The 12,686-nt window shown below is 39.4% G+C and overlaps 1 protein-coding gene across 2 annotated transcripts in view; it reads right to left on the bottom strand.

Annotated features, from left to right (window-relative positions):
• Positions 1-12,686, bottom strand: part of LOC126470494 (membrane-associated guanylate kinase, WW and PDZ domain-containing protein 1) — a 407,605-nt gene that overhangs the window by 26,283 nt on the left and 368,636 nt on the right. The gene's annotated exons all lie outside the window — the stretch shown is intronic.

Raw genomic sequence — 12,686 nt, 5'->3', positions numbered from 1 at the left:
AGATTGGAACTTTCACTTACTTCTCACTCCAGTAGATTGAGGTATGTACACACCACTTTACTACCCACGAAAGAGGGTACTTTGTACCAATGTTCACAATCTCTTGTATTATTTAAATCAGCTACAAAGGGCCAAAATTATGATTGTTGTTTATATGTAACAATATTCATCCTGATTTCTTCTATTATTCTCATTATTGCTATGTGAGATATGCGATAGGGCCAAAAGAATTGTCATCCAGACTTCCATGAACATCAGTTCTTTGAATTTACAAAGCAGAGACCTATAAAAATGACAGCACCTTTCTTCTAAGGATTCCCATTTACGAGTGTACTGAATATTACTGGTTTATTTCTGTGTTTTATGGTATTTGTGTTACATTTCTCCACTGAAGAACCAAAGAAACTGGTTCACTTGCCTAATATCTCGTAAGGCACCCGCGAGCATGCAGAAGTGCCACAACATGATGGGGCACGGACTTGAATAATCTCTGACGTAGTGCTGGAGGGAATTGACACCATGAATCCCCCCAGGGATGTCCGTAAATCCGTAAGAGTATGAGGGGGAGGAGATCTCTTCTGAAGAGCAAATTCCAAGGCATCCAGACATGCTCAATAATGTTCATGTCTGGAGAGTTTGGTGACCAGTGGAAGTGTTTAAACTCAGAAGAGTGTTCCTGGAGCCACATTGTAGCAATTCTGGACGTGTGGGGTGTCACATTGTCCTGCTGGAATTGCCCAAGTTCGTCGGAATGCACAATGGACATGAATGGATGCTGGTGATCAGACAGAATGCTTATGTTTGTGTCACCTGTCAGAATCATATCTAGATGTATCAGGGGTCCCATATAACTCCAACTGCACACATCCCACACCATTACAGAGCCTCCACCAGCTTGGACCGTCCCCCACTGACATACAGGGTCCATGTATTCATGAGGTTGTCCCCATACCCGCAAATGTCCATCCACTTGATACAATTTGAAACTAGACTCATCCGACTAGGCAACATGTTTCCAGCTATCAACAGTCCAACATCAGTGTTGACAGTCCCAGGCAAGGCATAATGCATTTTGTTGTGCAGTCATCAAGGGTACACGAGTGGGCCTTCAGCTCTGAAAGCCCATATTGATGATGTTTTGTTGAATGGTTCACACACTGACACTTGTTGAAAGCCCAGCATTGAACTCTGCAGCAATTTGTGGATGGGTGGCATTTCTGTCATTTTGAACGATTCTCTTTTCGTTGTTGATCCCGTTCTTGCAGGATCTTTTACTAGCCATAGTGTTGTCTGAGATCTGATGTTTGGCAGGATTCCTGATATTCATGGTACACTTGTCAAATGGTCTTACAAGAAAACCCCCACTTCATCACTACCTCGGAGATGTTGTGTCCCATTGTTTGTACACTGACTATAACACCACATTCAAACTCACTTAAATCTTGATAACCTGCCATTGTAGCAATAATAATTGATCTAAACACTCTGTGAGACACTTGTTGTCTTATAAAGGCACTGCTGACCGTGGTGCCGTATTCTGTCTGTTTACATATATCTGTATTTGAACACGCATGCCTATACCAGTTTCTCTGGTGCTCCAGTGCATATCTTTACAAAGAGTTACCATACATTACACAAAGGGGGAACTTTGTCAAAGTTATTCTGTATTTCCGTATCATCTAGCATGATTCTTTTCTAAAAATGAGAGCACTGTCAGGCAATCATTTGCTAACGTTGTGGACCCAATTCAATGAATTAAACAGCTGCTCAAAAATTTTGGTTGCTATTGTTGTTGTTGTTGTTGCTGCTAGTGCTATTGGTTGTCGTCAGTGCTCTTGTTGAATATTAATGTATGCTTTTTGTGAACTGAATAACAAATTCTTTCACTGGAAGCCATGTTACTGTATGGTGTCACATGGAAATATAAGCACACCAGACAAGAGAAGATTAGTCACTTTAGAAGACATGAGGCTAATACCAGCTGCCACTGCCTTTAGCCTTGACAGTGGCCTGAATTGCCATACCCAGCTGAAGCCAGTTGTTGTTGACCAGATCCTGTACAGCTACCAGACTGTGGAGATGTTCATTGCTACATTTCATTTCACCGATTATTCCAAACTATCCGGGCATTTTTTACAAGCTTGACATCAGGTGATTCAGTGGACCAGTTGAGGTGCAACATAGCAGCTGAGTGTTCATCAAATCTATAAATGTACATATTCAGCCCTGTAAACATGACTGATGTAACATTGAAAGCCTGGAGTATCCGAGAGCATGTTTATCATAAAGATATAGAAAAAAGGGCAACACTTAGTCACTGAGAATTCTGAAATAAACATCTTGGTTCATGATTACAGTGACCTGAATGAGTGGATCCAAGTAATGGTAAAAAATACACCCCCAAAACATCAGTGAATCACCTCCACCCTGAAGTACACGTTCATTAACTGCAGGTTCATTGCCTCATAAAACCAGTGGTGCACTCAGAGCATTGCAGGATTTGGAATGAAGCACAATTTCTACTCGTCAGACCACATTAAAAGCCTCCAGCTAACTATGTCCAGTTTCTGTGTTGTTTGGCACACTGGAGAGGTGCAGCTTTATGTGCAGTTGCAAGCAACAGCATTTTGCAACCTACGTTCACTCAGAAACTGGTTGAAAGGGGCTTGAATTCAATGACAGCAACAATTTCAGTTAGGTCTGAAACTGCTTCCCATTGACAAGGCACAACACGTGTCTCTAGAATATATCAATTAGGACCTTTTCACAATCACTGTTCTTATGCTGTGTTACATAACTGCAAGTAGTACACCATTCCTTGTAGACATGCTGGATAGTATGTGATTATGCACCACAAAATTGTGTAATTTCATTCATAGTGTGGTCATGGCACATTCAAAACTGATAGTTACTTTCTGCCATTCTATCACATCTCCAGATGGTTTTAGCTTACTGTGCTGATGCCATACAACACATTCGTATGTACTTAGTGCACCAGGTATTAGAAGTTTTCAAAAGTTTTTACTGCAGATACTGGCAAAGTGCCTTTTTTCTGTGCAAGAAGCCTGAGCTCCTTCATGTAAAATCTGAGTCTTTTTATGTTACATTAAACTGTGGGAGCCATTGATCAGTGAGTGTTTCCTTCTTTCCCCTTCCTTTCTGGATTCATGATGCACAGCAAGTGATGAGGAAAACAGCATTTGGGTTACTTGACTCTTCCGAGGGGAGAATGGTGGACAAAATATTGCCTTCACCATCAGACAGTGACAGTGCTCATTAAAGCAAAGGTCTTTATCTGATTTCCCCCTCCTTCATTTGGTGACTTTTGGCTGAACATTTGTCTCTTCTTCAGCGACAGCCAAGAACTCCAGAAGTATGTAGAACTCTCACATGCGTGCCGATCTCTCTTGCCTGACTCAACACTTCCTGCCTCCCTCCCGCCACTACCACACCACACCGTGATACCTGGGCAGGTAGATGGGGAAACTATGAACATACTGCATAAGATGACAATGCAGTCACACACAAAACACTGAACAGCTTGTACAAGGGTTGTTTCCATATTTCTCAACAACAATGATCACAAATAAAACAGATTTTCAGTACTATTTAATTACTTTTGGCTCACTGAAGACATAATAAACTTGATACCTTGTACAAACTGTTGGCATAAGGACAGATGCAGACAGTTTTGCAAATTTTTGTCACTGAAGTTAGCACATAATCATGAGACTTATCTAGTTTTGTAATCAAGAAATGCCTTTCATACACATATGTTGATCGAAATATTGATATCACATTTGCTGTTACCGGGACATGGAAACTCTTCCTGAGGAAAACTTTATAGAACTCCTGGAGAGTTTACACTGTAATTACAATGCAATGATCAATTCCATCTGAAAATCCATAGGGTCACTTAATGATGAAACAGCAAATGATCTCGAAACCACCTCAAAAACAGATGTGAGACTGGCAATATCATGAAAACATTTAGAAAACTGTTCTTATAGTTTATTCACCACTACAATGAAGTTTTCAAGATTGTCACTAATGAGTCATGTGAGGTACTGAGAGTGAGCAGTCAGAATTGTTATGATGTACAATGTGCATGCACAGAAGGTCAACTTAATGTTAGCAGAGACACTAAGGAGCAGGAGACTATGTGACTGGTTGCAGAGAAGCTCCTGGAAGAAACAGAGGTCAGGAAGACAGTCTGTGATTGCATGGGAGGCACACCAAATGAGCCTTTCTAACCAGCAGTGCCAGTGCTTCTAGAGATCCCAAACTCATGTCTCCCTCAGATGTTGGATCCGCATTACTCAGACCCTAGGATGGGATGTAGTTTCTCATGGCACTTAGCTGCACATGGCACATACAGGATTGCACAATATAGGCAGTGTGTAAGAATCTTGTAGGATTCAATAGTAGTTTCCTACCCTACACACTCAATGAGTCTCAGTTATTTATCAGAGTTCCTTGTTCTTTTCCCTGTGAGTTTCCTTTCCTGAAAATATTTTCAAATTGTATTCTCAGGCACCACGTCTATGAGTTAAATGAGCCACTTTACAACTGGAAATAGCAAGAGCTCCTATCCTGATCCACTCGCAGAACACCACAAGGTTCACCTTGTCTTTAACTCCTATGAGCTTAGGAAAACGGATGACGCTCTATGTACATCATAAATTGTCCCTTTGACATTGTGATTTTCTCTTTAAATGCATCCACTTTCTCTATCAAATCAGAAGAAAGTTGGTTATCACCTTGCAACACCTTACTGAGGGCAATGTTCAGTCAAGATCACTTAAAATGAAAGGTCAGCAATTCCTTCCAGATCTTCTAATTTTGGTTCTAGCTTTTGTTTTTCCTTTGAAAATTCAATAATAGTGGGTCTTAAAGTAAAAAATAGTTCCAGGCAAACCTCTTCAGTTAACCAACATACTTTGCAGAAATACATAACGATTCCATATTCTTCATGCAGTTCCATCAAAAACTAGAAACTGAAAGAGCAGCAATGTGTGCAACTTCAGAAAATTTGTATCACCAATTTCATCATGCTCCATGCCTGCGAATTTAGCACAATGTGCATTTTAATGTAGAGAACAAGGAATCCTCCACAAATCATTTGTTGATCATTGCAACTTTTTGCTCTTTCATTGTAAATATTTTGTGCATCATGTTTGCCTATAGCAGATCTGTAGCAATCATCGATTATTCAATTGCATAATAGACTCAGAATTCTCACCCTTATCTTCGAAACAGAACTGTGGTTCCCATTAATTTTTAAAGGCTTGGGATGATAGATCATTAGACAGTCACTGGATCTGTGAACTTCCTTTATTCCAAGAGCAAATAGCAAAGGATAGACAGCACTGCCACTACGTTTCTGCCAAACAAAGTCATTCCAAATGAAAAATGCAGCACCAAATGACGGAAGAAACAGAGCTGCATCAGATTGCTAAATGAAATGTCATGTTGACCCGAGTGTTTCTGAAAATGACCAAGGAAATCAAAAACTTAGCAAATAACGGCACACACTGCACATTGTGGTCGACTCTGCTTTACTTGAATTTGGTGATGGTGGTGGTGGTGGTGGTGACATTTTAAGAATGTCCTTATTTGAAGATCTACTGGCTTTGGAATATTTAAGGGTTCTGAGGAGTTGTTCTTTTGGAGGTACACCTGTAGCTGCAGGTACATGTACTCACATCTAACCAGTTTACATTGAGAAGCTGTATTTGATAACATGATTTTTATGTATTCTTGCAAAAGATTTAGCGAATGCTGGCAACTGCTTCACTCTGAAGGTGAATTAGCCTCAATATATGGGATTTTTCTTACCATCTCCAGTTCCTGAATCCACCTCATGGCATTAACATGGCAATCCCTGCTCTACAACTAATGACTACTTCAGTAATTTATGCACGTCCGCAGAGGTGTGTGCGATTAATTTGCTTCATATGTCTCTGATGTACATCTGTCACACACAGCTTCACCGTTACAAGCAATACTCATATGTCCAAACTTGTAGCATTAAAAATGTCTTCTAGGGTTTTGTATATGGGGTTTAACTTTTGGGTCAGTGCAGCCATCTGTCTTGTATTTTGGTGATATGTCAAATATTAAAATAAATGACACAGTTTCTTCTACTGACCCATTTATGTTCTTCATAACACTCTTTATAGCTGTGATGTTCACACTTTTCAACTCTTCCTCTGGTTCTTCAGGGGGAATTTCAATCTTATTATGGCAGATAACTAGTCCCTAGCTGAAATTATGGGTGTTATATATTTAATTTACTAAAGGGGGGTTGCCTGGACCCAAAAGCTCAGACAGGTGTTGTGACATAATTGTCTCTATCAGCAGAGTATTGTTTCAAAGTCAATTTACTCCTCTGTGAGGTCCAGCTACTGGTTCGAAACCTTTGTGACAATAGAATGGTGAAATTATCTGACAAGATCTCTCCTCTCTTTTGATTACCAGAAATGAATTTTGGCAAACTTATGTACAATCATTCCCTTTAATATAAATCTTACACTGTGCTTCATCAGAGTGACTATCCACCCAAGCTCTCTTTGCTGACTGGGTGTTTCTGCTCCCTGATGGTCCACCCTTTCCACTGGGAACTTGAGCAATTAGAACCATTCTGTTCACATCAGGCACTTGTACAAAAATGCCTAACCAGACAGAGCCCTCCTTACCTGGATAATCCTAATAAAAGTGGGGTGTGGTATGATCCCAAGTGATTGCGTACTCGAGTCTTTTTTTCCCCAACAGTCATCCACGCCACCAATACACAGCTAACTTAAAGCTCAGGGTTATATTATTTTCTATATCACAGTCTGGGCAGTTAAATGAAGAAAGGTGGTACAAAATACAGCAAACTTGATATTTATTCAGGACACTGTTTCAGATTCCTGTCCATCTGTGTAGGCTTAGGTTTGCCATTGTTTCCCTAAATGAGTTAAAGTCAATCTGGGTATGATTCCTTCCAAAACAAACTGACCAGTTTCCTTCCTCACCACTCCCCATTTGTTCTCTGGCCAATGCACTTCCCCATCACTCCCCATTTGTTTTCTATCTCTGAAGACTTCATTGTCAATAGGACATTAAGTCTCAATTTTCCTTCCTTTCTCCCTTGTTCCCACTGGGCAATTAAATCAAGATCGCCACTCTCCAGAACACACAATGTTCCACTGCCACAAATGAGGATGGCTGTTGGCATACACCCTGAGTTTCAATAAAGGAAAATTGGTGGTCATGATCAGCCCATGGCTCAGAACCTCTGGATCTGTTAACTTGTACTCCAAAACCTATGGCTTGGCTCCCATGTATGGAGGGGGAGGGGGAATATATAGCACAGGTAGAGGTTAGACTTGGAAAATGGATAGGATAATAGCACTGCAAAAGTTGGGGGGGGGGGGGGGCTGTGTGTAATAATTACATGCTCACAAAAAGAGTTGTGTGCCCAAGTAGTTGCACCAAAGTGTTTCACCAAGGCAGTAGCAGGTTTCAGCTGGACTGAGCTAGTTTTTTTTTAATCATGAAAGAGTCCAGTCCCTGCACACCTACACCTGCAACTATGTCTACATTTACATTTACATCTACATGGATACTCAGCAAATCACACTTAAGTGCCTAGCAGAGGCTTCATCGAAGCACCTTCATAATAATTCTCTGTTATTCCAATCTCAAACAGCACACAGAAAAAAACCAACACCTATATCTTTCCACATGAGCTCTGATTTCTCTTATTTTATTATGATGATCGTTTCTCCCCATGTATTTTTGCATTCGGAGGAGAAAGTTCGTGATCGAAATTTTGTGAAAGGATTCCACCACAATGAAAAATGCCTGTTTTTTAATGATGTCCACCTGAAAGACTGTATCATGTCCATGACATTCTCTCCCCTATTTCAGGATAATACAAAACATGCTGCTCTTCTTTGAACTTTCTCAATGTACCCCTATCTGGTAAGGATCCCAGACAATGTGGCAGTAGTCCAAAAGAGGACTGTCCGGCATAGTGTAGGCAGCCTCTTTAGTAGATCTGTTACATTTTCAAAGTGTTCTGCCAATAAAATTCAATCTTGGGTTTGCCTTCCTTGCTACATCTTCAATATGTTCTTTCCAATTTAACTTGTTCATAATTGTAATTCCTAGGTATTTAGTTGAATTTACGGCCTTTAGATTTGACTGATTTACCGTGTAACCAAAGTTTAATGGATTCCTTTCAGCACACTGATGTGGATGACCTCACACTTTTCATTATTTAGTGTCAATTGCCAATGTTCACACCAAACAGATATCTTAACTAAACCATTTTGCAATTTCTTCTGATCTTCAGATGACTTTACTAGATGATAAACAATAGCATCATCTGCAAACAAGCTAAGACAGCTCTCAGATTGTCTCCTAAATCATTTATATAGATAAGAAACAGCAGAGGGACTATAATACTGCCTTGAGGAACACCACAAATCACTTCTGTTTTACTTGATGACTTTCTGTCAGTTACCACACACTGTGACCTCTCTGACAGGAAATCATGAATCCAGTCACATAACTGAGATGATATTCCATAGGCACGCAATTTCACTACAAGCTGCTTGTGTGGTACAGTGTCAAAAGCTTTTTGGAAATCTAGAAGTATGGAATCAATTTGAAATCTCTTGTCAATAGCACTCAACATTTTGTATAAGTAAAGGGCTAGTTGTGTTTCACAAGAATTATGTTTTCTAAATTTGTGTTGACTAATTGTCAACACACTGTTCTCTTTGAGGTAATTCACAATATATATTAAAAAATCCTGCTGCACATTGACATTAACAATATGGGTCTGTAATTTAGTGGCTTAATCTTATTGCTTTTCTTGAATACTGTTGTGACCTGTGCAACTTCCCAGTGTTCGGGTACGGCTCTTTCATTCAGTTATATGTGATTGTTAAGTAGGGAGCTATTGCATCAGCATATTCTGCAAGGAACCTAACTGGTATACAGTGTGGGCCAGAAGACTTGCTTTTATTAAGTGATTTAAGCTGCTTCACTACTCTGAGGATATCTACTTCTAAGTTACTCACATTGGCAGTTGTTCTCGATTCAAATTCTGGAATATTTACTTTGTCTTATTTGGCGAAGGATTTTCGGAAGGCTGTGTTTAGTAATTCTTCTTTAGCGGCACTGTCATCGATAGTATTTCCATTGCTATCGCAGAGAGAAGGCATTGATTGTGTCTTGCTGCTAGCATACCTTACATGTGATCAGAATCTCTTTGGGTTTTATGCCAGGTTTACTGAAAGTTTCATTATGGAAACTACTACAAGCATCTCACATTAAAATCTGCATTAAATTTTGAGCTCCTGCAAAAGATCACCAACCTTTGACATTTTGTGTTCATATAAATCTGGCATGCTTTTACTGTTGTTTCTGCAACAGTGTTCTGACCCGTTTTGTGTACCAAGGGGGATCAGCTCAGTCGTTTGTTAATTTATTTGGTGTACATATCTCTATTGCTGTTGATACTATTTCTTGAACTGAAGCAACAGCTGGTCCACACTTACATTGTTAATTTGGAAGGATGGAGATTGACTATCAGGTTGGCATCAAGTGAATTTTTATCTGTTTTTTTGAATAGGTGTATCTTTCATTTATTCTTGGATTCTGCAGTTTCCCTAAACAAATCTGTCACTGAGCAGTTCATTTCTGAACACGATACCGTGTGATGTCTCTGGTACTAACAAATTCTGTTCCTTTATGCATTATTTCCTCACAGTATTTCAAAACGCAAAATTTAATTTGTGGGTCTGTAAATGGTCAAGTATTTTTCCATGGAAATAACAGTTCCACAGCTAAAATTTTTATTTCTTTGATTGCTACTATTTTCAGGGTCACAAGCCTGTTCTCACTCAAAACAGCCAAATGCTGCAACTTGGCATCAAATAGATCACATTTGTGTAAGTGAAAATTCCGAAGGCATTACACTGACATGCTCTCCACCATCTGCATTATATCAGAGAGCTTTCTAGTTATGCTTATATGAACATTTTTATCTATATTTCTACCAATATTTCCTCTTCAGATTAACAACAACCAAAAGAATGCCCAACATTGCTGAAGATATACATGGTGCTTGCCCTTCATTATCAACAATTAAGAAATGGACGACTGCATTCAAATGTGACTATACCTCTCTGTAAGATGAGCCCCGCAAGAGATGCCCCAAACATGCAAGTACAGTTAAAACATCAAGAAAGTGAACAACACGGTATTGGGTAATCAGGGCTTAAAGATGTATGAAATAGCTAACACTACAGGAACATCAAAATATAAAGTACAGTACATATTACACAAAAAATTAACTATGAGAAAGCTTTGGGATGAATGGGTGCTGTGTTTGTTAAATTCTGAACAAAAGGAAATTTTAAAACTTATTTTTCAGCTATGTCTAGACCAGAAACACTGACCTAAGACAAAACTAATTTGAAAAGGAAGTGCATTTTTTGCCATAATGAGAAGTTTTCACTTTGTCCTAGGTTATCAATCAAAGACCTACCAAATCATGATAGAAAAAAATTGAGAACATTTAAGAACAACTATTGATTCCTGTTGTTTTACCTGTACATAAAAAGAACACTATAACGAGGCTCAACAAACTTCAGTAACAGGCTGTACAACAAAGGCATTACACATCACCTTATGAGTCATCTGTATAACTTCAAAATCCTGTGTTTACACACCTTGCCACTTGAAAAATTTATCTTCATGTGACACCTGTTACAAACACACAATGAAGCTATGCCTTAAAGTTGTCTCTGATATGATGCACCACAAATTGTCTTGTATTCCTCATATTTTACAATGCTGATACAGGAAGAAGTTATTCCTCATCTGAATAAGTCATTTCCATATATATTTCTACCTTACAATACTAAATAGCAATGAAATCACACTATAAGAAAATTAGCACATCCTTTATAGAAAAGCAACCAGACAGGATTGCTCCTACAAAGATACACACTCTATTTGATGTTGCCAAATCATATACTGCCATAACATTCACACTATGTTCGTGTATTGCTACCGACTGTAGTTTTGGCCACTTTCACAGCTTTAACATTGTGACAGATAATAAAGCAACAGCACCCACTATCCCTTATAACTCATTTTATCAGTTCCTTATAACTCATTTTATCACATGTAATGAAAATACACTTCCTGAAGGAAAAAATGAAGTTTCCAGAAGACACTGTCGAAACTCTGTGTAATTTTGTACACATAAAGATTATGGACGGGTGTGTAAATCATCAGAGCTGCATTTCTCTGCGACAAGTAGAACGGCCACCAGAGTGCATTACTTTTGTTCATGTTTAGTTTTGTTAGAAAGCCTGAAGGATATATAAGGAGTACGAACAGTGCCACAAACGGAGCAATCTCTGTGAAGGACACAGAAATGCTGAGTAATTGTGTGTGACAGCATTATCACCACTTGCAGAGATTGAAAGGGGCCCCATTGTGATTCTCCATTTGGCTGGCTGGTTGAATCATGCAAAATCCAGATTTGTGTGTAACTCTGGTCTGATGGTGGTCTGCACGACAATATGAGGGCAGGTATATTTGTTGTTCTGGTCAACTACGTCTGGCTGGCACATGGGAGGACCACTGTCTTGTGCATCGAGTACACTGTAGCCCCATCACAGCTGTGCCTGCTATGCGAGAAAAAATAATAGACTCCTTGCAATATTTTTTGTTATCACGATTCATCAGAGACCATCAGCAGCCAGACTAGGGAATTATCACACCATGTGTAGGCTGCCGTTAATACAAAACAAACAGCTGCATTTCGAGTGCTGCCATGACTAGGAAGCATGGACTGCTGACAAGTGGCATATCATTGTCTTCAGCAATGAATAGTGATTCTATTCTACTCCTTATGCCTTATGACTATCGTCAGCAAATACGGTGGCAACCTGGGGAGGGGTCTCATTCTTCTAATGTTTTGGAGTGGCACAGCAAGCGTTACTCCTAGTGTCACAGTTTGTGAAGCCATCAGGTGTCACTTTGGGTCATGACTGTAACTTCCATCCGAGAACAAGTAATGGACAGTATGCAACAATCGTGTCATCCCACACCATTGGCCCCTGATAGAACACATGTGGCAGCAGTTGGACAGCAAATCCATCCCAGTACCTACATCCAGGATATCATGGACCATTTACAACAGTTGTAGGCCAGCTTGCCTCAGAAAAGAATAGAACAGCTCTATGAAAACCTTCTCAACTGAATCGCTGCATGCATCGTGGCCAGAGAGGGCACAACATCATAGCGATAAGTGGGCTCTCACTGCCAAGTTCTTTTTAATTTTGACTCCATTTTGTAATCACTGAAATAAGATCACATACTGTCTCTCAAAACATGAAGTTTCATTTTGTTTCCTCCTCCCCTTCTGGGTGCTCTGCTGTTTTCTGTCAGGCAGTGTATCTGATTTAGGTAGTTTGAAATTACTATCCTGAAGTTACCTGTGCAAATGGGAATTGACTAATTTGACTAATTTGGGAAACTTTTTATTACAGATTTCTAAGAAAGAGAAAGATTCAATACATATTTTAAGTCACAGTATTACACAGTATGAGAAGTACCAACAATATTGTTGGATACAGAAAATGTACCACCTTTTTTCAATATCTAAAAAT

Source organism: Schistocerca serialis, chromosome 3 (genome assembly GCF_023864345.2).
Source record: "Schistocerca serialis cubense isolate TAMUIC-IGC-003099 chromosome 3, iqSchSeri2.2, whole genome shotgun sequence".
Taxonomy (NCBI): domain Eukaryota; kingdom Metazoa; phylum Arthropoda; class Insecta; order Orthoptera; family Acrididae; genus Schistocerca; species Schistocerca serialis.
This window is presented reverse-complemented; position numbering and strand designations above follow the sequence as displayed.